Below are 13,889 nucleotides of genomic sequence, written 5' to 3' on the forward strand. Positions count from 1 at the left end.
GCATGAGAGGAGGGGCGCAGCGGGGGCCGCCAGAAGGTAAGTATCATATTTAGTTTTTATTTTATTCTTTTTTTCACAGTTTCTATAGTACCCGGGTCCGGAGGACGGTCTCCTCTCCTCTAGACCTGGGAACCATCCGCACATTGGAACGCGTGGATTGCGCATCTACATATACAGTGATGCGTAATCCATGCGATCTAATGCAAGTAAGTGGCGGAGAAAAAGCAGCACTTCCGCAAAATAATTGGTAGTGCTGCGTTTTTTTTCCGCAATGATAATCCGCAGCAGAAATTTCCGCAGCATGTGCACAGCACATGCGGGTTATCATTGGGGAACATGGCAGGCCTTCTACCATGTGTTTTTTAAGCGTTTCTGCAGCATTATTGCCGCTGCGGAAATGCTTAAAAAATGCATCGTGGGCACACAGCCTAAGGGGACAAAAAGGAAAAAGTATAATCTGAACATTCAAATCACCCCTGCCCCTCTATGACCCATTTTAAAATAAAACATATGGGCGTTACTTCTGTAAAAGTCCAATCAAAATATAAAAATAATTAACCTGATCAGTGAACGGCATAAAAACAAAAACCCTCATAAGGCTGTATTGACAGAAAGATAAAGTTACTGCTCTTAGAAGAATAAGAAAAATGCAGAGATGGGAAATAACACGGTCAGGAAGGGGTTAAATTCTGCCACTTCTATAGAAAATTGAACCCATTTCGCTGACTGCCTTCAATGACAGCCAAATAAGGCAGAGGGTTAGAGAAATACCGACCTTATATTGTAGACTTCTAGGATGCTTAAGAAGTGGACATTCCCTTTAAGCTACATTGTGCAGACAAAGCCATGGCAGTGTAGAAGGCCGACAAGATCTCAGCGGAAAGGCTGCAGGTTTGCGTCTGCATTAGGCAAGTTATAGAGGTAGAAGTGTTGGGACCTTGTTGCTGTGCAGGTAGAATCTGGAGCCTCGGCACCGTCCTGCGTAGCCCATACTACAGGGAGGAGCAGCGCCATGTGTAGTAATCTGAGCAGGATAGTCAGTGTTCAGCCAGCACTGATGGAGACTGACACCCCAACTCATTACCCAATACATGACAGTCTTAAAGAACCTCTCCCATCAGAGCTTATCCTCTTAACATATCGTAATTATATAGAACTGTGTACTAACAATTGCTCACTTTACCTTTCTACCCAGTAAATTCTTTTCTATGTAGAAACAGGAAGCATCAGGAAGCCTCTTCCCTGCAAAAATCATTCTCCTCTTCACCTCCTGACCCAGCTGCCCCCTCCTCCTCTGCAGGGACTTATGACTCATGCAGGAAAAGTTCACCTTGTGTTAACATAGAGATTAGAAGGATTCAGCTAGTCAGTTTTTAATCACATCTCTTTTCCATTAGGTAAATGACAATAAGCTGGGTAGAAAGGCAAAATGAGCAATTGTAAGTACACAGTGCTATATAATATGATGACTGCAATATATAGAGAATAAAAACTGATGGGAGAGATTCTTTAAAGATGGGTGGGCAAAAATAAAAGCAAAGTTTATTATGAGGTGGACTCCACTTAACACTTCTGGTGAGGCGCACCATAGTGATGGGGTGCACTTAATTTATGGAAAGTTGTGACTCAGGTGGCTTCACCATGCTCCGTCCACTTGGCAGAGCTGGAGTGAAAGTGCTTAAATAAATAAATATATATATATTGAGTGCAAGGGATAATTTTATTTAATCGAACACGATGACAAAATCCCAAACCGACCCAAATTCATCTTCAAAAAGGCACGTAACCTAGGATCAATTATAGCCCCAACAGTAAGGATACACACCAGTTCTCAAAAACCTCAAACCCCATTCCATCAAAAACTAAAAGGCTTCTTTCCATGCAAAAAATGTAAGACATGCAAAACCCTAAACACACCAAAACAACACACCGTCAGCCACCAAAAAGAAATATACCCCATCACAGATTTTATAACATGCAACACCACAGGGGTCATATACGGGCTATATTGCCCATGTGGCAAATTATATATAGGCAGAACAAAAAGACCTATGAACATCAGGATCAACGAACATTTAAGGAACATCAAAAATAAATACATGGGCCACCCTCTCTCAAAACACTTTATAAAAAAACACAATGGGTCAATAAAAGGAATTAAAATAGTAGGTATACAAATCGTCCACAAGAACTGGAGACAAGGAGATTTTATTAAGAGCATGTCCAGGAAAGAAAGTGAGTGGATTTTTAAACTGAACACCTTAAGACCAAGAGGATTGAACAGCGAAATAGAGCTCTTTGCATTTAATGACTAACAAATTGACCTATGACGTCACCAGCCCTGCATATATAAGGACACCATTTGACTGGGTTAAGCCATCCCTGAGGAAGACAGCCGAAGTTGTTGAAACGCGTCGGACTGACCCTTAACACAGCTAAAGAGGCGCCCACAGGCCTCCGTACCTTGTGCACGCTGCACACCACGTGACCCCACGTCACGCTGCCCCCCTCTCGCGCGCTCTCCACATACTCTCTCTCTCCTCCTCCTACCCGGAAGTAGCGAGCACGCGGCAGTCACCGGCCAGGACTCCGCTCTCGCTCCGGACCTCGACCACCCCCAGACGGTGAAGCCCTCTACAGACCGTAAGTAACAACGGGCCCCTGCCCCACCAAGTCCATACTGTACGCAGCTGACCCTCTAACGGTTTTTCCCTGTTCCCCGCAGTACTTGCTATCAACCCCTTCAGTTGGGCTCTGCACCAGCCACCCTCCCTATTGCTGAATCTGGCACCCACTGTTTCCAGCCAGAGCCTCCTGGTGCACCCAACATAGGAAAACATAAGCCTCCTACTGTATCCTATCTCTGGTTACCTCTGACATAACTATAGCCTCCTACTACAGCACCCTGCTGTATCTACATTATGGAGACCTGAACCAGCATCTACTATTGACACCCTAATCCCTACGAAGCAGGTAAATCACGATCTCTGGGTAAAAACTGGAGGCTACAGCCACAATCCAGTGATACCTTAACAGATACACCCCCTCCCCCTCCCTACAGATCTCTATACAGCGAACAGAGGCATTACATGCTAGTACAAGTCTCTTGCTGCATCCTACTTCTGACCTCCTCGTGCTACCTCCACTCAACAAGGGACCAGGACTACTACCTCCAGCTCATTCTAAGACGTCCCTGGATGCCCCTTGTACCTACCAACAGGTAACCCCAAAACTCTTGTCTCCAAGGCTTGTACCACAGCTACATCAGTTAATTTATGATCTATCCCTATTCCTTCCCCCTGCAGATCTAACTCAGATCATCAACCCACAGCCGTGTGTGACATATCCTCTACCTCTCTCCAAGAAGGACCAGGACCGATACCTCCTAGTCATCCAAAATAATCAGGACACCCCCCGCTACCCTCTAGAAGGTAACTAATCCAAAACTACCCTCTTTGAACCCCGTACCTTAACCCTTGAGCCCTGCACCCTATTCTTAATACTTGTCTCCTCTCACTCCCTATAGTACTGCTCCGGTGAATCCAGTATTATCCACACAGCCTGCTGACTGTCACACCAGTAGCAGTGCTACTGTGGATCAACAGCTAACTACTACCACAGTCTATTGAGTACCATACCAAGAACAGGTAACTCACGACCCAACTCAGAGTCCAGCAGAGACATCTCTGTCGAGTTCCACCCCCACTTATCCATACATTTTTTTGTGTACCCCATTCTAGGTACCCCTCGTCCTCCCTCCCAGGCACCAACACGTGCCACCAGTGAACCTCCATACCCCATACGAGGCACCAGTATCAGGTAACCACAGACAAACAGATACCTACCCCTTCCCCCATCGCTCATTAGTATACCATATTTATACATTCCTATTCTATCCCACCAGGTCTACAAGCCTTTGCCTCCTTATACATCTACTGCAACCGAACATCCTCAGACTACGAGGGAAAAAGGCCTATTTTTATCAATCAGTGATTACCTTGTATCAGTGGACACCGATCTATTTATCGATTTTATAACTTTTAATACTTTTAATAACTATTCTTATATCCGACCCAGTGACCTCACTGAGTCTGAATCATTTTAACTAGCTATTTTTAAGCACATGTTCGATTAAATAAAATTATCCCTTGCACTCAAAATCTCTCGTGCCGTCCTTCTGTTCACTACCACTAGCGCAAATTTACTTCTTCTCGGCTATATCAACACTTATTTGGACAACCCTGGTTCCCTGTCCACAAATTTGCTGCCACTAGTAGTGACGAGCCCACAGCGCCTCCTGTACCCATATACTAACCAATTATATATATATATATATATATATTATATAAAAAAATTAACATCTAGTTGCATAAAAGTTTTGACCTGTCAGAGTTCTGCTAGAAATCTATTAAACCGCTTGATGAATTGGGGCCAGATCGGCCGTTACCTTTAGAAACCACTTACCGGCACCTGATAGTTGTGCACGATCTCTGGACAACAGCGCAGCATTAACATCACCGTTCTCCTGGTCACTGTAGATCACGGTCGCCATTATAGTCAGATTCTGCAGGCAAAATATAAGAATGAGCCACGTTTCATTTTAGAACACACCAACAAGTAGTGTCCTCCTCACCAACCCCTGGACAATCTCCTGACACCACAACTCAGGAATATTAGAGGAGCCCTTCATAATGCTGGTCCTTGTCAGGAGGAGTATAGCGTGAGCTCAGGAGAGGAAGCCATTCCTGGTAAGCAGGTGCCCAGTGTTATAGCGATGATCCTCCTACAGATGCCAGGACCAGAGAATAGAGGACTGTGCCTCCAACCACAGCAATAACCCATTACAGGAACCGGACAGATCCATAGAGCCATGAGCAGCATTGATCAGTAGCCATGTCTACACTGCAGCAATTACCCATTACAGGGACCTGACAGATCCATAGTGCTATGAGCAGCACTGATCAGCAGCCATGTCTACACTGCAGCAATTACCCATTACAGGGACCTGACAGATCCATAGTGCTATGAGCAGCACTGATCAGCCGCCATGTCTACACTGCAGCAATTACCCATTACAGGGTCCTGACAGATCCATAGGGCTATGAGCTGCATTGATCAGGAGCCATGTGTACACTGCAGCAATTGCCCATTACAGGGACCTGACAGATCCATAGTGCTATGAGCAGCACTGATCAGCTGCCATGTCTACACTGCAGCAATTACCCATTACAGGGACCTGACAGATCCATAGTGCTATGAGCTGCACTGACCAGGAGCCATGTGTACACTGCAGCAATTGCCCATTACAGGGACCTGACAGATCCATAGTGCTATGAGCAGCACTGATCAGCAGCCATGTCTACACTGCAGCAATTACCCATTACAGGGACCTGACAGATCCATAGTGTTATGAGCAGCACTGATCAGCAGCCATGTCTACACTGCAGCAATTACCCATTACAGGGTCCTGACAGATCCATAGTGCTATGAGCAGCACTGATCAGCAGCCATGTCTACACTGCAGCAATTACCCATTACAGGGACCTGACAGATCCATAGTGCTATGAGCAGCACTGATCAGTAGCCATGTCTACACTGCAGCAATTACCCATTACAGGGACCTGACAGATCCATTCTGCTATGAGCAGCACTGAGCAGCAGCCATGTCTACACTGCAGCAATTACCCATTACAGGGTCTTGATCGATCCATAGTGCTATGAGCAGCACTGATCAGCAGCCATGTCTACACTGCAGCAATTACCCATTACAGGGTCCTGACAGATCCATAGTGCTATGAGCAGCACTGATCAGCAGCCATGTCTACACTGCAGCAATTACCCATTACAGGGTCCTGACAGATCCATAGTGCTATGAGCAGCACTGATCAGCAGCCATGTCTACACTGCAGCAATTACGCATTACAGGGTCCTGACAGATCCATAGTGCTATGAGCAGCACTGATCAGCAGCCATGTCTACACTGCAGCAATTACCCATTACAGGGTCCTGACCGATCCATAGAGCTATGAGCAGCACTGATCAGCAGCCATGTCTACACTGCAGCAATTACCCATTACAGGGTCCTGACAGATCCATAGTGCTATGAGCAGCACTGATCAGCAGCCATGTCTACACTGCAGCAATTACCCATTACAGGGACCTGACAGATCCATAGTGCTATGAGCAGCACTGATCAGCAGCCATGTCTACACTGCAGCAATTACCCATTACAGGGTCCTGACAGATCCATAGTGCTATGGGCAGCACTGATCAGCAGCCATGTCTACACTGCAGCAATTACCCATTACAGGGTCCTGACAGATCCATAGTGCTATGAGCAGCACTGATCAGCAGCCATGTCTACACTGCAGCAATTACCCATTACAGGGTCCTGACAGATCCATAGTGCTATGAGCAGCACTGATCAGCAGCCATGTCTACACTGCAGCAATTACGCATTACAGGGTCCTGACAGATCCATACTGCTATGAGCAGCACTGATCAGCAGCCATGTCTACACTGCAGCAATTACCCATTACAGGGACCTGACAGATCCATAGTGCTATGAGCAGCACTGATCAGCAGCCATGTCTACACTGCAGCAATTACCCATTACAGGGTCCTGACAGATCCATATTGCTATGAGCAGCACTGATCAGCAGCCATGTCTACACTGCAACAATTACGCATTACAGGGTCCTGACAGATCCATAGTGCTATGAGCAGCACTGATCAGCAGCCATGTCTACACTGCAGCAATTACCCATTACAGGGTCCTGACCGATCCATAGTGCTATGAGCAGCACTGATCAGCAGCCATGTCTACACTGCAGCAATTACCCATTACAGGGTCCTGACAGATCCATAGTGCTATGAGCAGCACTGATCAGCAGCCATGTCTACACTGCAGCAATTACCCATTACAGGGACCTGACAGATCCATAGTGCTATGAGCAGCACTGATCAGCAGCCATGTCTACACTGCAGCAATTACCCATTACAGGGTCCTGACAGATCCATAGTGCTATGAGCAGCACTGATCAGCAGCCATGTCTACACTGCAGCAATTACCCATTACAGGGTCCTGACAGATCCATAGTGCTATGGGCAGCACTGATCAGCAGCCATGTCTACACTGCAGCAATTACCCATTACAGGGACCTGACAGATCCATAGTGCTATGAGCAGCACTGATCAGCAGCCATGTCTACACTGCAGCAATTACCCATTACAGGGTCCTGACAGATCCATATTGCTATGAGCAGCACTGATCAGCAGCCATGTCTACACTGCAGCAATTACGCATTACAGGGTCCTGACAGATCCATAGTCCTATGAGCAGCACTGATCAGCAGCCATGTCTACACTGCAGCAATTACCCATTACAGGGTCCTGACCGATCCATAGTGCTATGAGCAGCACTGATCAGCAGCCATGTCTACACTGCAGCAATTACCCATTACAGGGTCCTGACAGATCCATAGTGCTATGAGCAGCACTGATCAGCAGCCATGTCTACACTGCAGCAATTACCCATTACAGGGACCTGACAGATCCATAGTGCTATGAGCAGCACTGATCAGCAGCCATGTCTACACTGCAGCAATTACCCATTACAGGGTCCTCACAGATCCATAGTGCTATGAGCAGCACTGATCAGCAGCCATGTCTACACTGCAGCAATTACCCATTACAGGGTCCTGACAGATCCATAGTGCTATGAGCAGCACTGATCAGCAGCCATGTCTACACTGCAGCAATTACCCATTACAGGGTCCTGACAGATCCATAGTGCTATGAGCAGCACTGATCAGCAGCCATGTCTACACTGCAGCAATTACCCATTACAGGGTCCTGACCGATCCATAGTGCTATAAGCAGCACTGATCAGCAGCCATGTCTACACTGCAGCAATTACCCATTACAGGGTCCTGACCGATCCATAGTGCTATGAGCAGCACTGATCAGCAGCCATGTCTACACTGCAGCAATTACCCATTACAGGGTCCTCACAGATCCATAGTGCTATGAGCAGCACTGATCAGCAGCCATGTCTACACTGCAGCAATTACCAATTACAGGGTCCTCACAGATCCATAGTGCTATGAGCAGCACTGATCAGCAGCCATGTCTACACTGCAGCAATTACCCATTACAGGGTCCTGACAGATCCATATTGCTATGAGCAGCACTGATCAGCAGCCATGTCTACACTGCAGCAATTACCCATTACAGGGTCCTGACAGATCCATAGTGCTATGAGCAGCACTGATCAGCAGCCATGTCTACACTGCAGCAATTACGCATTACAGGGTCCTGACAGATCCATACTGCTATGAGCAGCACTGATCAGCAGCCATGTCTACACTGCAGCAATTACCCATTACAGGGACCTGACAGATCCATAGTGCTATGAGCAGCACTGATCAGCAGCCATGTCTACACTGCAGCAATTACCCATTACAGGGTCCTGACAGATCCATATTGCTATGAGCAGCACTGATCAGCAGCCATGTCTACACTGCAACAATTACGCATTACAGGGTCCTGACAGATCCATAGTGCTATGAGCAGCACTGATCAGCAGCCATGTCTACACTGCAGCAATTACCCATTACAGGGTCCTGACCGATCCATAGTGCTATGAGCAGCACTGATCAGCAGCCATGTCTACACTGCAGCAATTACCCATTACAGGGTCCTGACAGATCCATAGTGCTATGAGCAGCACTGATCAGCAGCCATGTCTACACTGCAGCAATTACCCATTACAGGGACCTGACAGATCCATAGTGCTATGAGCAGCACTGATCAGCAGCCATGTCTACACTGCAGCAATTACCCATTACAGGGTCCTGACAGATCCATAGTGCTATGAGCAGCACTGATCAGCAGCCATGTCTACACTGCAGCAATTACCCATTACAGGGTCCTGACAGATCCATAGTGCTATGGGCAGCACTGATCAGCAGCCATGTCTACACTGCAGCAATTACCCATTACAGGGACCTGACAGATCCATAGTGCTATGAGCAGCACTGATCAGCAGCCATGTCTACACTGCAGCAATTACCCATTACAGGGTCCTGACAGATCCATATTGCTATGAGCAGCACTGATCAGCAGCCATGTCTACACTGCAGCAATTACGCATTACAGGGTCCTGACAGATCCATAGTGCTATGAGCAGCACTGATCAGCAGCCATGTCTACACTGCAGCAATTACCCATTACAGGGTCCTGACCGATCCATAGTGCTATGAGCAGCACTGATCAGCAGCCATGTCTACACTGCAGCAATTACCCATTACAGGGTCCTGACAGATCCATAGTGCTATGAGCAGCACTGATCAGCAGCCATGTCTACACTGCAGCAATTACCCATTACAGGGACCTGACAGATCCATAGTGCTATGAGCAGCACTGATCAGCAGCCATGTCTACACTGCAGCAATTACCCATTACAGGGTCCTGACAGATCCATAGTGCTATGAGCAGCACTGATCAGCAGCCATGTCTACACTGCAGCAATTACCCATTACAGGGTCCTGACAGATCCATAGTGCTATGGGCAGCACTGATCAGCAGCCATGTCTACACTGCAGCAATTACCCATTACAGGGACCTGACAGATCCATAGTGTTATGAGCAGCACTGATCAGCCGCCATGTCTGCACTGCAGCAATTACCCATTACAGGGTCCTGACCGATCCATAGTGCTATGAGCAGCACTGATCAGCAGCCATGTCTACACTGCAGCAATTACCCATTACAGGGTCCTCACAGATCCATAGTGCTATGAGCAGCACTGATCAGCAGCCATGTCTACACTGCAGCAATTACCCATTACAGGGTCCTGACAGATCCATAGTGCTATGAGCAGCACTGATCAGCAGCCATGTCTACACTGCAGCAATTACCCATTACAGGGTCCTGACAGATCCATAGTGCTATGAGCAGCACTGATCAGCAGCCATGTCTACACTGCAGCAATTACGCATTACAGGGTCCTGACAGATCCATAGTGCTATGAGCAGCACTGATCAGCAGCCATGTCTACACTGCAGCAATTACCCATTACAGGGTCCTGACAGATCCATAGTGCTATGGGCAGCACTGATCAGCAGCCATGTCTACACTGCAGCAATTACCCATTACAGGGACCTGACAGATCCATAGTGTTATGAGCAGCACTGATCAGCCGCCATGTCTGCACTGCAGCAATTACCCATTACAGGGTCCTGACCGATCCATAGTGCTATGAGCAGCACTGATCAGCAGCCATGTCTACACTGCAGCAATAGCCCATTACAGGGTCCTCACAGATCCATAGTGCTATGAGCAGCACTGATCAGCAGCCATGTCTACACTGCAGCAATTACCCATTACAGGGTCCTGACAGATCCATAGTGCTATGAGCAGCACTGATCAGCAGCCATGTCTACACTGCAGCAATTACCCATTACAGGGTCCTGACCGATCCATAGTGCTATAAGCAGCACTGATCAGCAGCCATGTCTACACTGCAGCAATTACCCATTACAGGGTCCTGACAGATCCATAGTGCTATGAGCAGCACTGATCAGCAGCCATGTCTACACTGCAGCAATTACCCATTACAGGGTCCTGACAGATCCATAGTGCTATGGGCAGCACTGATCAGCAGCCATGTCTACACTGCAGCAATTACCCATTACAGGGACCTGACAGATCCATAGTGTTATGAGCAGCACTGATCAGCCGCCATGTCTGCACTGCAGCAATTACCCATTACAGGGTCCTGACCGATCCATAGTGCTATGAGCAGCACTGATCAGCAGCCATGTCTACACTGCAGCAATAGCCCATTACAGGGTCCTCACAGATCCATAGTGCTATGAGCAGCACTGATCAGCAGCCATGTCTACACTGCAGCAATTACCCATTACAGGGTCCTGACAGATCCATAGTGCTATGAGCAGCACTGATCAGCAGCCATGTCTACACTGCAGCAATTACCCATTACAGGGTCCTGACCGATCCATAGTGCTATAAGCAGCACTGATCAGCAGCCATGTCTACACTGCAGCAATTACCCATTACAGGGTCCTGACAGATCCATAGTGCTATGAGCAGCACTGATCAGCAGCCATGTCTACACTGCAGCAATTACCCATTACAGGGTCCTGACAGATCCATAGTGCTATGGGCAGCACTGATCAGCAGCCATGTCTACACTGCAGCAATTACCCATTACAGGGACCTGACAGATCCATAGTGTTATGAGCAGCACTGATCAGCCGCCATGTCTGCACTGCAGCAATTACCCATTACAGTGTCCTGACCGATGCATAGTGCTATGGGCAGCACTGATCAGCAGCCATGTCTACACTGCAGCAATTACCCATTACAGGGTCCTCACAGATCCATAGTGCTATGAGCAGCACTGATCAGCAGCCATGTCTACACTGCAGCAATTACCCATTACAGGGTCCTGACAGATCCATAGTGCTATGAGCAGCACTGATCAGCAGCCATGTCTATACTGCAGCATTTACCCATTACAGGGTCATGACAGATCCATAGTGCTATGAGCAGCACTGATCAGCCGCCATGTCTACACTGCAGCAATTACCCATTACTGGGTCCTGACAGATCCATAGTGCTATGAGCAGCACTGATCAGCAGCCATGTTTACACTGCAGCAATTACCCATTACAGGGTCCTGACAGATCCATAGTGCTATGAGCAGCACTGATCAGCAGCCATGTCTACACTGCAGCAATTACCCATTACAGGGTCCTGACAGATCCATAGTGCTATGAGCAGCACTGATCAGCAGCCATGTCTACACTGCAGCAATTACCTATTACAGGGTCCTGACAGATCCATAGTGCAATGAGCAGCACTGATCAGCAGCCATGTCTGTTATGTTCTGCTACCAAAGCTAAGGAAAGAGAGGAGATCTGTCCCTACTATAAGACTCAGCTGAATCCCTACGATGTAACAGGGAACCTGATCCTGCGATCAGACCTGCTAAAGTCCTAATCTAGTCTGTACGGAGACCTATAGATTTGGGGAGGGAATCCCTACAAGTACTAAGGACTGGGAGGAATATGGGACACCTCCTAACAGAAATAGTAGCAGACAGACGAACAAACAAAATAGATAGAACCTAGAGGTCCGTAGACCAAGCAAACTAACAGAGTTAGATACAGAGCACAGGCTAGCTAGAAAGTAGATATACAATGAAGTCCAGCAAAGCCAGAAGGGCGGAGCAGGATTAAATAGGCCAACAAGGTCATGTGACCAGCAAAGGAAAAAAAACCTAACAGCAAGGTTCTAACAGTACCCCCCCTTCTAAGAGGATCCTCCGGATCCCCTAGGACCAGGCTTATCAGGAAATCTCCTGTGAAACGCTCTGATAAGTCTGGACGCGGAAACATCATCTGACCTCACCCAAGAGTTATCCTCGGGTCCGAAACCTTTCCAGGCCACAAGATACTGCAAACTACCTCTATACCGTCTAGAGTCAAGGATGCGAGAAATTTCATATTCCCCGTCCTCCACCACCGGAGGAACAGAGGCAGAGGCGTCACCATCCGACACAACAGCTTTTTTTAACAGAGAGACATGAAAGACCGGATTAATTCTCCAGGAGGTAGGAACCTCCAACCTAACAGCAGATTGGTTGACAACCTGAAGCACCTTAAAGGGCCCTACAAACTTGGGACCCAATTTCTTAGAAGGAATCCTCAACCGCAGATTCCTAGAGGACAACCAAACCATGTCACCAACAGCGAACAAAACCTCCTGTCGTTTCCTATCAAAGTAGTCTTTAGATTTTCTGTTGGCCTCCTGAAGATTACCACGCACATCCGTCCAAACTCTTTCCAAATCACCGGAAAAATTCTCCTCCTCAGGCACGGCAGATCCCAACTTGGAGAACGACCCAAACGACGGATGTCTCCCAGAACAACAAAAAAAAGGCGAACAACCAGCAGAAGAAGATGTATGATTGTTCAGAGCAAATTCGGCAAGTGGCAGAAACTCAGACCACCCCTCTTGATTGTCTGCCACAAAACAACGCAAGAACTGCTCAACATCCTGGTTTTTCCTTTCTGTCTGGCCATTAGATTCAGGATGATATCCGGACGAAAACGACAAATGAATTCCCAACCTGTCACAAAAAGCACGCCAAAAACGAGCCACGAACTGAGGACCCCTATCAGAAACAATGTCAGTAGGAACGCCATGAAGTCTGACAATTTCCTTGACAAAGGCCTTAGCGAGAGTTTTAGCGCAGGGCAGTTTGACGAAGGGAACCAAGTGACACATCTTGCTAAAACGGTCCACGACCACCCAGATGACAGTAAAAGCCTCAGAGGGGGGAAGGTCAGTTATAAAGTCCATAGCCAAATGTGTCCAAGGAGCACTGGGGACCTCCAAAGGACAAAGCAACCCCGCAGCAGGAGTATGTGAGGACTTAGATCTAGCACATATAGTACATTGGCGCACCCACTTAATGACTTCCTTCTGCCATCCAGGCCACCAAAAACTGCGACCCACCAGTCTCTTGGTCTCAGAGATTCCGGGATGACCTGCCAACCGAGATTCGTGACACTCAACAAACAAATCTCTCCTAAAGGTCCCAGGCACAAACAACCTCCCATGAGGAGTGTTAGATGGGGCATTCTCCTGAGCTTTAAGAATCTCATCTTCCAAAACGGAGTCTAAAGCAGCTATCACAACACCTTCTTGTAAAATGTTTTCCTCTTTCTCAGCACCGACTATGGGAGAAAAACTGCGAGACAAGGCATCCGCCTTAACATTCTTAGTACCAGGGATGTAAGTAACGGAGAAATTAAACCGCGAGAAAAACAGTGCCCACCTAGCCTGACGGGCATTCA

This window comes from Phyllobates terribilis, unplaced genomic scaffold, assembly GCF_046119375.1.
Source record: "Phyllobates terribilis strain yellow unplaced genomic scaffold, ASM4611937v1 Scaffold_686__1_contigs__length_820107, whole genome shotgun sequence".
Classification (NCBI taxonomy): domain Eukaryota; kingdom Metazoa; phylum Chordata; class Amphibia; order Anura; family Dendrobatidae; genus Phyllobates; species Phyllobates terribilis.